Consider the following 13,464-nt stretch of genomic DNA (forward strand, 5'->3'; position numbering starts at 1 on the left):
ATCCATTCAAGCCCCGCCGACCTCCAGATCGGGCGCAAGCAGCTCCTGCGCCCCACACCCCTATGATAGACACCGATGCGCCGCTTCCCTGGGGAACAGGCGGACTAGGTGCTCTACGCGCCTATGCGGGTGCTGCTTCTTTTAATTGCGGTTCGACTGACCCTGAATTGAAATCCAGGTGGGCTACTGACCTCTAGCAAAGGTGAATAGTAAAAGGGAGGAAACCTTGTGCATTTAGTATCACGAAGAAGATGCAGTAAGAAGCGCTCAACTAGTTTCTTTCGTGGGATGAATACGGTGTGAGCGGAGATGTAAGATTTGCATGAATAAGGGAAGAGGAGTACCTCTTTCTACTGGCAGTGTTGTGTCCTCCTTCTGTTTTTTCGACGATCTTTTTGTTGTTCGCCGGAAACCAGAAGTTGTGGAGGACGGTGCAGCCTTGGACGAACCCATGGCCAAGTTGTTGAGTGTGGTGCGGTGACCGTCTGTCGGCGGCGGGGAAGCAGATCGAGGCGGGGAACGAAGGCGTAGCGGGAACACCTCCGGTGCCATGGACGGTTGCGACAGTGGAGCCGCAGCAGTGAGGCGCAGGACGGCGTGGTCGGAGTGGTTCTAGTACGGCGCACGTCGGCGTCGGTGTCGTGGAGGCAGCTCTGCCTCGGCTTCAGCTGCTAATTCCTTGAGGGCGTTGCGGTTGCGGTTGCGTTGGACGACGACGTCGGGGTACCGGCTCCGACGTGATGGAGGAGGGCGGCGGTGGATTGGCCGCTATGGGGTGGAGGACGGAGGAGGCTGGCGTTTCGCGGCTGGTGGAGAGGGCGTTTTCGCGCCCACGGAGTATGAATGGGGAAACGGAGGGAGGCGGGGAACTAAGGGGGAACAATGTTTCGGTTTGAGACGCGCTTGTTTGAAATTTGGGGAAAGTTACAAACTTTGCCCCCATCTAAAATTTCGGACATATTGCAGGTTGGGGGTAGGACAGTCATGTTAGGTGTCCCAAATGTGGGCGGGATAGTGAAAGTGCGTCATATCGACTAGAGGGGGGTGAATAGGCGATTTTTATAAATTCTTCAGTCAAAGTCTTCAAACACAGGATAACACAGGATGAAGACAAACAGACTGAGGAAATTGAACTGAGGAAATTGAGAAAGTCTTCAGTCAAAGTCTTCAAACACATATATGAACAATTGCACAACACAGGAATGAGGAAATGAAAGAGTTGAGGAAATGGAACTAGTTGGCTTGGTGAAGACAATGATTTGGTAGACCAGTTCCAACTGTTGTCTCAGTTGTACGTCTGGTTGGAGCGGCTAGGTATTTAAACCTGAGGACACCCAGTCCCGGACACACGGTCCTCACCGTATTCTCCTTGAACTAAGGTCACATAGACCTCGTCCAATCACTCTTGGTAAGTCTTCAGGTGACTTCCGAACCTTCACAAACTAGGTCACTCGGCGATCCACAATTTCCTCTTGGATGCTCTAGACCATGACGCCTAACCGCCTGGAAGAAGCACAGTCTTCAAAGGTAACAAGCGTCGGATCCAGGCAGGATCAATCTCTTCAGTGATGCTCAATCACTTTGGGTTTGTAGGTGTTTGGATTTGGGGTTTTTCCTCACTTGATGATTTTCACTCAAAGTCCTCGGAGGATGGGACACTCTCAAATGACAAGTGTCAGTTTCTCTCGGAGCAGCCAACCAGCTAGTGGTTGTAGGGGGCGGCTATTTATAGCCTAGGGAGCAGCCTGCATGATAAGACATAAATGCCCTTCAATGATATGACCGTTAGGTGGGTAGATATTTTGGGACAGCTGGCGCATAGCACAGCAATGGTCGGAAATTTGAGTATCAAATTCCTCAGGGCTATCATGTTCCTCACTATGTAGGCAATCCGCACTAGCGAATTCCTAACTCCTCAGTCAGAACAAATTCCTCAGAGACCAGGAGAACTTCGTCTCTGTCACTGAAGAATATGACTGAACTGTATGAGATTTCCAATGGCTTCACTCGAAGGGATTGGTAGGTGTAGGATTTTGAGTTGAGCATCACATGGAAATTTTTCCTTAGTATTTCCTCGACCCCCTTTGACAGTACGTGTTTCCTATGACTCAAGAAAGAGAAAATGAAACTACGAAAACAAAAGTCTTCACGCTTCATGTTCCTCAAAAGAATACCAAGTCTTCAAGGTCACACCAATTTCTTCACTTTCAAAGTCTTCAGAAAGTCTTCAGAAATCCAAAGTCTTCAGTCGAAGAACTTCATTTTTAGGGGTCGACTTTCACTGTAATTATCAAACTCCTCATAGACTTATAGATCTGTGTACACTCACAAACACATTAGTCCCTTAACCTATAAGTCTTCAATACACCAAAATCACTAAGGGGCATTAGATGCACTTACAATCTCCCCCTTTTTGGTGATTGATGACAATATAGGTTAAGTTTTCAACGGGGATAAACATATGAAGTGTAAATACTGATATTGAGGAATTTGATTGCAAGATATAGAAGAACTCCCCCTGAAGATGTGCATAGTGAGGAATTTGCTTCTGAAGCAATGCACACTTGAAGAGTTGAATCATGGAGATCTCCCCCTATATCTTGTAATTCATACACGCATTTGACATAATATATGAAGAATTTGAAATGCATGATGAAATATGGTGACTGATGTAATTCAGCATGCGTGCAATAACATTAACGAGGAATAAGCATGCAGAAGAAATAGCAAAAGTATCAGGTCACCATAGAGTTTAAGTTTACAACTCGATCCAGCAAAGTCTTCAAAAGAACGAGAGTTGCAACTTAGACAAAAAACGCCCATATAATAGACCCGCTTGAAGACTAACTCAAATTTCTCCCCCTTTGTCATCAAATGACCAAAAGGGTCGAAAATGAGGACTAACGCCCCTGAAGAATATCAAGGTGATGAAGGAGCGTCAGCGTTGTTGGGGTCGGTTGTTGGAGTAGGGCCTGCCGCAGTGTCGTCCATATCTTCATTTTCATCAGTGTCACGTGATGAAGAATAGGAGCTGGCCACCAAGGAAGGAACCTTGACCTTCTTGTACTTCTTCGGAGGAGGTGCAGCCCAGTCGAGATCGTCCTTGAGACCCATTGTCTTCAGATCTTCTTCACTATAGACTTGAGACAGAACAGCCCAGGTGCGGTTGAGGATTTCATGAAGGTAGTAGTGGTTTTTCTTCACTACATTGTGGGTAGTAGTCATGTTGTGAAGAATTGAACCAAACTGACGCTTAACCCATTTATGATTGCGATCAACCTTCTGGTGAAGACTGAGGAGAAGCTCACGGTCAGTCATCACCCTGGGTGCTGTGCCTTGAGGATTTTGCTTGGGTGTGTTGGCGGCAGAGTCATGGGTGGCAGAGTCATCATTGGTGGAGCAGGATGCAGCCTTGCGAAATTGTCCATCCAATGGACGACTGCCTTCATCAATTACAGCAGTGGCCTTGCCCTTTTCATCAGCTGAGGAAAATGTCCGTTTGAGGACCTCAATTGGGGGCAAGTAGCTGCAATGGTTCAGTGTATCAGCTTTATAGTTGAGTGAAGACCTTGTCTTGATGAATCTCATAATCCAAGGTGCATAAGGCTTCAACTCAAATGGTGACATGGCGACATTGGCCAGAGTCCTCATGAAGAAATCATGGAAGTTGATGGGAATGCCATGAATGATATTGAAAAGCAGATTCTTCATGATGTCAATGACTTCTTCTTCATTTGAGTCGTGGCCCTTGATTGGACTTAATGTCTTCGTCAGAATGCGATAGATAGTCCGAGGCACATACATCAATTCCTTCACAAGGAATTTTGTTCTTGAGGTCTGACCTGGCTTCAAAGGCTTCATCAGCACTTGCATGTAGTGATCGGTTAGCTCAGGTTCATTGTAGACTCAACAAGCACCTTCAGGGGGCCGACTCAGAGATAAGGCACGAAGCAATTCAGAAGCAGGTGCCTTGTAGTGAGTGTTTTCAGACATCCAGTCCAGCACCCATGAATTCACATCTTCAGAATTTCCGGTGATGTGCAGCGTTGCATAGAATTGAAGAATAAGTTCTTCATTCCAATCACAGATGCCAGTGCAGAAATTTAACAGTCCAGCGTCGTGAAGAACACTGAGAACTGGCACAAAGCACAACAGAGATTCCATGTCTACGTGAGGAATGTGCTCATGATCGAAGACTTTGTCTTTGTCGAACAGCACTGAGGAATAGAAATTTGCCTGGCTGGCAGTCCAGAAACGCCTCTTCCTTATGCGAGCAGAGTCATAAGGGTTGTAATCAGTGAAGAATACATGCTCGCCAAAGAAGGCATCAGTCTTGAATTTTTGCTTCCTGGAGAAAGGATCCTTTGGTTTGGGTAGAGGAGTGTCAGTGAGTTGCATCACAACCTCAGGAATCACAATCTCAGGTTCTTCAGGCTGAGGAATTTCTGGTTCCTCTTTAGTGGCAGCCTAGTTCTTGAATTCTTCATTTTCAGTTTCTTCAGCACTAGCGGCTGGAATGTCTTCATGAGCTTCATCAGATCCCATTTGAACTGTAGTGACTGGGGACTTAGGAATTTGCTGCAGTGGAGTGAAGAGTGGAGAATTGGGGTGTTGACTTTCCCAAAAGTCATCATTTATCACAGGTGTGGTACAGCCAATGTCCACATCTTCATCTTCAATTTCTTCAACGCCGGCGTCTTCAACAGTAAACTGAGGCACAGGCGAGGAAACAACTGGGGTTGAAGGGATTTCAGCTACTTCAATTTCTTCATCCATCTGCTCTGACGTAGCAGCAGAAGGAGTTTCTTCATCAGATCCGCTAGGGATCACATATTCTTCACCAAAAGGAACAAGGTCCTTTGATGGCATGATGGAGATTGGAACAACATCAATCGGGTTTGCAAAAGAGCTGGTCATAGGCTTCATTTTCTTCGGAGCAGAAGAATCTGAAGAAGCTGATGCTTTCCTTTTCTTCACTGTTGCACGCTCTACAGCCTTGGTCTTCTTCACATCTGATGCAGATGGAAGGATAGGAGTTGGAGTAGGCGCAGGTGGAGCAGAGGAGCTTGGTGCAGTTTCTTCAGGCACAACTGATGCAGTTGCCCCGACCTCTTCATTTTCTTCAGGCGCACCGCTAGTGGGTGCCCTGGAACTCACATTATCTTCAGCAGCCTGATTGTCATCAGTGGTGCTGGCATGTTCTTCAGTTTGCTGAGCAGATGCTTCAGCCTGAGTGACTTTAATATGCACAGGGGCAGCGGCACTTGAAGTGAGTGTCTTCGTCAGATTTACGAACCTGACCTTGGCTCCTTTCCAATCAGCATAGTAAGCGCTGAAATCATCACTAAGGACTTTGATTTCAGACTGGAGCTTTACAAGTTCATCAGTTGTCATAGAGACAACGTTGTTCTTCAGGAACTTCTCCTTCATGTACTGTGCTTTCTTGAGTTGCCTGGCCTTCTCATATTTCCATTTTTCTTCACTGATGAAATGGGTCAGCATGTGACTTTGGCCAGGTGTCAACTTGAAATTGGGCATAGGAGTGTTTGGGTCCTTGTGCCAGATATCAATATAGTCGAGGATCAGTTTTGGATCCAAAAGTAGTGGCACTTCTGTGCCCTTGGCTCTAGCGGCCCTGACTTGCCTGTCTCTGATGATTTCAGCAAGTTCTTCATCATCAGCTTCGTCTTCTTCAGACGGTACTTGGAACGCGGCCTGCTTCTTCTGAGGACTTGGGCAAGAGCCTCGTCCAGCAGTTGTCTTTGTCTTCAACAGAGAGGGTCCTGTTGAAGACTTTGGTGCAGCTGAGGAACTTGCTGAAGCTCCTGAGGCAATAGAAATGCATGTAGTCCTTTGTCACGTGGCGAGATGCACAGGTGCTGAGGATTTTGTCGGGGCAGCTGAGGACTTTGGAGGAGCAGGAGCGGCTGGAGGAATTGGCCATGAGGGCTGAGCTGAGGAAATTGGCCGTGAGGGCATTGACGAAGAGGCACTTGGCTTGTGCGCAGGCTTCTTTGCCATGGATTTCTTCGGCCGTACAGAGGCCTCAGCAGCAGCAGCAGTGGAATCTTCGTTGAATTTCCTCACTGCATCTTTTGCCTGTTTGGCCAACTTGGCCTGGCGCTTGGCCCATTCTTCAGGAAAATCCTCACCGCGCTTGATGCTAGTGGGATCTGCCTCTTGGCCAGGTGCCAATGGAGGTCTTGAGCATGGAGGAGTAACAGAAAATTTCTTCATGTATTTTGGAGTCACATACCTGTACTCCCTCCACTCTTTTGCCCATCTCCTTTCTATCCTCTGAATGCGCACCTTGCGCTGATTTTTATCTTCCTCGGGGGGTGTGCAGTACCCCACATAAATGTCCTCAGGGATTTCAAAGGCAGAATTGACCTCAGGTTTCTTTCCTCCTTTCTGTGGCCTCTTTTCATTAGCCATTTTCTTCAGTTTAGGAATTTTAACAATTGACCTCTCTGAAGAAGTATGCAACTTTTCTTCAAGGAATGCTGCAAATGAGTTAAGTTGATGAGAACCTAGTGATTCAGCGGCGGACATGAGTACCTGTGAACAGAGTATAGTTGCGAGGAATTTGGAGAGGTCATATGCGTGAGAAGGTTTTTCAATAAGAACAAGTTTGAGGAATTTGACCAGATGTGTCTTGAAGAATTTCACTAAGTGTTCTTTGTCTTAGGTTCCAGAGTTGTATAGATCGAAGATCCACACAATTGAGGAATCTTGAAGAAAAGTGATGCTTAGAGAAACAAATCAAGAGCAGATGACATGTGAGGTGTTTAGTGTGTGAGGATTTCAAGAAAAACACCTTTGAAGATTTTGTAGTAAACATTTGAATCAAAGTGGGCAGTAAAAGTAACTTTTAATTACCCTGAACGAAGAACACGATGAACTGGGATTAGGAGAAGTGAAGCTCGTCTGTGCAGATCTTCCACGCCCTAACTTGGCGGAGGAAGACGGCTACGGCGGCGGCGGAGTGAAGATTTCCGCGGCCGGCGTGAGTACGGCGGCGACGAGGTCGAGGCAGTGAAGCTCTTCCTCACCGGCGACGATGATGTAGCGGCGGCGCTAGGGTTTGAGAAGGTCGAGCTTGGAGAGAGGTCGAGCGGAGTAAAAGAAGTGAGGAAGGGGAGAGGGGGTATTTATAGCCACGGTGAAAAACGGTTCGTCCGAAGAAATTGGACGAACGTGCCCCTGACCCTTCTCATTCGCATGACATGTGTCACCCACGTACTGAGAGGTGGAGATCGTGTTAGATCGTGGGTGAATAGATAAGTATATCGTGGGAAGCGGAACGGTTTGAGCGGCAAAGCCGAAAATTTGGATAAGATAAGTTAAAAGTTCCGTTCGCAAATTCTTCAGCTGACAAGGACACAGTGAAGATTTTGAACGAGTTTCAAATAGAACGCACATGAAAAATTTGTGAATAGATTGGGTTGAGTATAGCATAGAGGGAGAAGGGTCCGATCACATTCACTTAGCAGAAAAACGCAACTTGAAGAATTAGCCATAAGTGAATGCTGTAGAGGACATAAACTCATATATATCTATATAGCCAATGAAGAGAAACGACGGAAACAGTGAAGATTTTGCAAAGTTGGAGAATATGAACAACTGAGGAATTTCAAAACTGAGGAAAAACTCAAATTGAAGATTTTCAACTTTTGTGGTGGCGTGACCCACCATATAAGAATGATGATTTCAGACACCGCGTACAATTGTCGTAGGGTTCTCAGAATCAAATTCTTCATTAATTTCTTCACACTTAGAGTGTTATTCTTCATTGATTGAAGAAAAACGTTTCTTCATGTGTTGCACATCTAAGTCATCAATTTTGCAGAAGTGTTAGGATGAGTGTACTTTTCAAAGAACATTCGAAGAATCTAGGATATTTAGCTCCCACCACAACTTGCTAAATCTCTTCTCATCCAAGGGCTTTGTGAAGATATCGGCTAGCTGTTCTTCAGTCTTCACATGCTCAATAGAAATGTCGCCCTTCAACACATGATTGCGAAGAAAATGATGATGAATCTGAATGTGCTTTGTCTTCGAGTGCTGAACTGGGTTGTGAGCAATCTTGATGGCACTCTCATTGTCACAGAAGAGAGGCACATTCTTCACGTTGACGCCGTAGTCCTTGAGATTTTGCTTCATCCACAGTAAGTGAGCACAGCAAGAACCAGCAGCAATGTACTCAGCTTCAGCAATAGACAGTGATAAGCAGTTCTGTTTCTTCGAGGACCAACAGACCAAAGATCGTCCGAGGAAATGACATGTACCAGATGTTGACTTGCGATCCACACGATCACCAGCATAGTCAGAGTCAAAATATCCAACGAGATCAAAAGCCGAGCCCTTGGGGTACCATAATCCAAGTGTTGGTGTGTGAGCTAGATATCGAAGAATATGCTTCACAGCCTTATGGTGTGATTCCTTCGGTGTAGCTTGAAATCGGGCACACATGCAACACTAAGCATAATATCTGGCCTAGATGCACATAAGTACAATAAAGAACCAATCATGGAGCGGTATACCTTTTGATCAAAGTCAATACCATTTTCATCAGGGCACAGATGGCCATTTGTGGGCATAGGAATTTTGACGCCTTTGCAATCTTGCATGCCGAATTTCCTCAGTACATCCTTGAGGTATTTCTCCTGAGATATGAATATGCCATTGCGCTGTTGACGAATTTGAAGACCTAAGAAGAATTTCAACTCTCCCATCATAGACATTTGATATTCTTCACTCATCATATAGGAAAATTCATCACTATAACGTTGGTCAGTACAGCCAAAGATGATGTCATCAACATATATTTGGCATACAAACAATTCATCATCATATGATTTAGTGAAAAGAGTAGGGTCGAGTGAACCGGGTTTGAAGCCTTTCTTCATGAGGAATTCCTTCAAAGTATCATACCACGCTCGAGGGGCCTGCTTGAGGCCATAGAGGGCCTTATTTAGTCTGAAGACTTTGTCAGGATGCTTAGGATCTTCAAAACCTGGGGGTTGAGCAACATATACTTCTTCCTCAAGCTTACCATTGAGGAATGCACTTTTCACATCCATTTGATATAAGGTGATATCATGATGGTTAGCATAAGCAAGTAATATGCGAATAGCTTCAAGTCTAGTAACAGGTGCAAAAGTTTCATCGAAATCAATTCCTTCAACCTGTGTGTAGCCTTGAGCTACTAGCCGTGCCTTATTCCTCACCACAAGGCCATTTTCATCTTGCTTGTTGCGGTAGATCCACTTTGTGCCAATGATATTGTGTTTGCGAGGATCTGGACGGTTGACCAGTTCCCAAACGTTGTTGAGCTTGAACTCATGTAATTCTTCTTGCATGGCCTGAATCCACTCAGGCTCCAGAAATGCTTCATCTACCTTAGTGGGCTCTGAGATAGAGACAAAAGCATAGTGCCCACAAAAGTTAGATAAATGTGAAGCTTTTGAGCGTGTGAGAGGACCTGGTGCTTCAATGTCATCGATGATCTTCTCAACTTGCACTTCTTTTGCAACGCGAGGATGAGTAGGTTGTCGTCGAGAAATTTGATCAGCATTTTCTTCAGCACCATTTTCTTCAGCAATTTCTTCAGGTGCATTAGCTCGACGTTCTTCACTTTCTGGAATGAATTCTTCAGAAGATTCTTTGGTAGGAATGACATCCTCAGTAGCCTTGAACTTGATAGTTTCCTCAGGTGCTGGTTCATCTATCACAGAGGGTAGGTGCTCTCTTTGCGAGCCATTAGTTTCATCGAACCGCACATCTACAGTTTCAACAACCTTATGAGGAATGGTGTTGAAGACCCTATAGGTGTGCGAGTCCTTTCCGTGACCAAGCATAAAACCTTCATGTGCTTTCGGTGCAAATTTAGCATTGTGATGAGGATCTCTAATCCAACATTTAGCACCGAAGACTTTGAAATAACTCACATTGGGTTTCTTGTCAGTGAGGAGTTCATAAGCAGTCTTCTTGAAGAATTTGTGAAGATATACCCTGTTGATGATGTGGCACGTAGTATAAATTGCCTCAATCCAGAAGTGACGAGGCGTCTTGTACTCATCAAGCATAGTGCAAGCCATCTCAACAAGAGTTCTGTTCTTGCGCTCCACGACGCCATTTTGCTGAGGAGTGTAAGGAGCTGATAACTCATGAGTAATACCAAGTTCATCAAGATAGTCATCAAGACCATAATTCTTGAACTCAGTTCCATTGTCACTTCTGATGTGCTTGATCTTCACACCAAAGTTGGTTGAAGTCCTCGAGGAAAATCGTTTGAAGACTTCCTGCACTTCATGTTTGTAAGTAACAATGTGTACCCATGTGTAACGAGAGTAATCATCAACAATAACAAGCCCATAGAGAGATGTGTCATTTGTGACAGCTGAGTAATGGTTAGGACCAAAGAGGTCCATGTGAAGCAATTCGAATGGTCGAGTAGTGGTCATGATAGTCTTCGCTGGATGCTTAGCCTTGGTCATCTTTCCAGCTTCACAAGCTCCACATAGGTGATCCTTGAGGAATTTGACATTGTCAATGCCAATGACATGCTTCTTCTTCGCAAGCGTGTGGAAATTCCTCATGCCTGCATGACCAAGTCGTCGATGCCATAGCCATCCTTCTGAAGCTTTTGCAAGTAGGCACACGGCTGGTTGCGGTCTTGTAGAGAAATCAACAATATACAAGTCTCCTCTCCTAAAGCCTTCGAAGACTTTGGAATTGTCAGCTTCCATAACCACAACACAACGATACTTGCCAAAGAGAACTACCATATCAAGATCACAAAGCATTGAGACAGACATGAGGTTGTATCCTAAGGACTCGACAAGCATGACTTTGTCCATGTGTCGATCCTTTGTGATTGCAACCTTACCTAGACCCAATACCTGACTTTTTCCTTTGTCAGCGAAGATGATATGCTTCAGATGCGATGGTGATAAGGGAGCATCAATCAATAGATTCTTTTCACCAGTCATGTGATTTGTACATCCACTATCGAGGACCCACTCAGTGGCTTTGGGTTGATCATCCTGCAGATGAATTAGTGCAACTTACGAACTTCATATACTTCATCAGTGAAGAATATGACATCAGTTCATCAGATCAATTTCATCAAGCAACAGAACAGATAAAGCAGTATGAGGACGTGAGAAATGAAAGTTCATTTCTTCACGATTAGCATGCGTCATTTCAGGCAACCTTCAGGTCTCCAGCAAATTCTTCAGAAGTTCACGCGCGTCTGGAGACCTGACCCTGCATAAGAGATTAGTTCTTTTTCTTCACCACCCACATCTGAAGGGGTGGCAAAGAGTTCATCACTCTGCGAGCTCCATACGAGAAAGGTGGAATAGAAGCCAATCCATTTTGTTTCACATAAGAGGAGTTAGGGTAAGCATATGAATAAGCAGAGAAATTTTTCGAGGACTTATGAACATAATGATTAGAAGAACAATGCTCATATTCATAGCCCTTGGCTCTTCCCTGCGAAACAGAGTTGTTAGCACAATGATGTTCATATGAGGACTTTGATCCTATTGAGGAATTTGATCCATGTGAAGAATTTGGTCTGTATGAGGAATTTGATCTGGGGTTCCTATTCTTCATATGTGGTGTCATGAGGACATTCACTTGAAGACTTTCAAGGCACCTTTTGGGAACCCATATTTTCTTCATAGGAGAACCGTTCCTACAGTTAGTGCCAACATATCTAGCAAATACTTCACCATTCTGATTTTTGAATAGTTGATAGTTGGAGTCAAATGACTCATCAGAAGAATGAGAAGATTCACATGTAAAGCCAGATAAATTAGATGGGAATCAATTGAACGCGCTTCAAAGATTTGTTCCACTTTTGGAAGACCTTGCGTTATGTCACTAGATCTCGATTAACTGGAGGTCCCTTTGCAGCAACCCATGAGGTTTTGGGGTACTGCTCAGGCTTCCAATATGTACCATCAGCATTGAGTTTCCTCTCAAAGGCAATACCCTCTTTCCTAGGGTTCCTGTTGAGGATCTGCTTTTTAAGCACATCACAAAGAGTCTAATGCCCTTTGAGGCTTTTGTACATGCCTGTCATGTACAATTCCTTCAGCCCTGCATCGTTAGTGATACTAGCAATGTCCTCAAATGAGGAATTAGTGATAGCAGAGACAGTTGAAGAATTTGTAGCATTAGAAGCATTTGAACATTCAGGTGAAGAATTAGCAGATTCACGTTCAATGCATTTCAAACATGGAGGAACAAATTCTTCCTGAGCAGCGCTGATTTGTTGAGCAAGTAATGAATCGCGCTCCTTCTGAAGATCTTCATAACTCACTCTTAGAATCTCAAGATCTTCCTTTCTTTGAAGAAATTCATAAGAAAGCTTCTCATGATCAGATAAGAGAGTGTTATGTTGATCTTGAAGGGTGTCATACTTAGTATGAAGTCTCTGAAGACTTTCAGCCAAAGCTTTTGACTGATCCATTTCTTCACCCAACATATCATCGCTCTTACTAAGCATGTTTTGAACCTTTTCCAAAGCTCTTTGTTGTTTAGCAGAAAGGGAAACAAGCTTGACATAACTGGGTCCTAATTCATCATCAGATTCATCATCACTAGATTCAGACGGATAGCATTCAGTTACCTTTTCACCATCTGCCATAAGGCATGGTGAGGAGGATGATGATTCTGGTTCGAATGTCATTGATCTGAGAGATTCCTTGCCTCAAACCAAGGATCATGACGGGTTCGATGACCTTCATAGACATCAGAGAGACGGTCCCAGATAAGCTTCGCCTGATCGAGATGCATAACGTTCCTGAACTGATTTTGAGACAGACAGGAGCAGATGACGCCCTTCGCCGTGAGGTTGAGAAGAGTGTACTTGCGAATGTCATCAGCTTCTGCCATCTTGCACAGATCGGTAAGACCAATCTCAGTGACGGTCCACAGCTCGCTGTTCATCGCCATGAGGCGCTTCTTCATCATGGCCTTCCACATGGGATAATCATGACCGTCAAAGATGGGACATGTCACTTTCTTCATACATGTGGTCGACATAACTAAAACTCTAGGTGGTTAAACCAAAATCACACAGAACAAGGGAGTACCTTGCTCTGATACCAATTGAAAGTGTGTTATATCGACTAGAGGGGGTGAATAGGTGATTTTTATAAATTCTTCACTGAGAATTTGTGGGTGAGGAAATTCCTTGGCAAAGAACTACTTGCAGCGGAATAAGTACTCACACGTATGCATAGCAGAGCACAAGCATAGTCATCATGATGAAATGAAAACAAGCACAGAGTACAGAAAGCGTAAACACAGGATAACACAGGAAGAAGACAAACAGACTAAGGAAATTGAACTGAGGAAATTGAGAAAGTCTTCAGTCAAAGTCTTCAAACACAGATATGAACAATTGCGCAACACAGGAATGAGGAAATGAATGAGTTGAGGAAATGG

The sequence above is a fragment of the Triticum aestivum genome, chromosome 6D (assembly GCF_018294505.1).
Source record: "Triticum aestivum cultivar Chinese Spring chromosome 6D, IWGSC CS RefSeq v2.1, whole genome shotgun sequence".
NCBI classification, from domain to species: Eukaryota; Viridiplantae; Streptophyta; class Magnoliopsida; order Poales; family Poaceae; genus Triticum; species Triticum aestivum.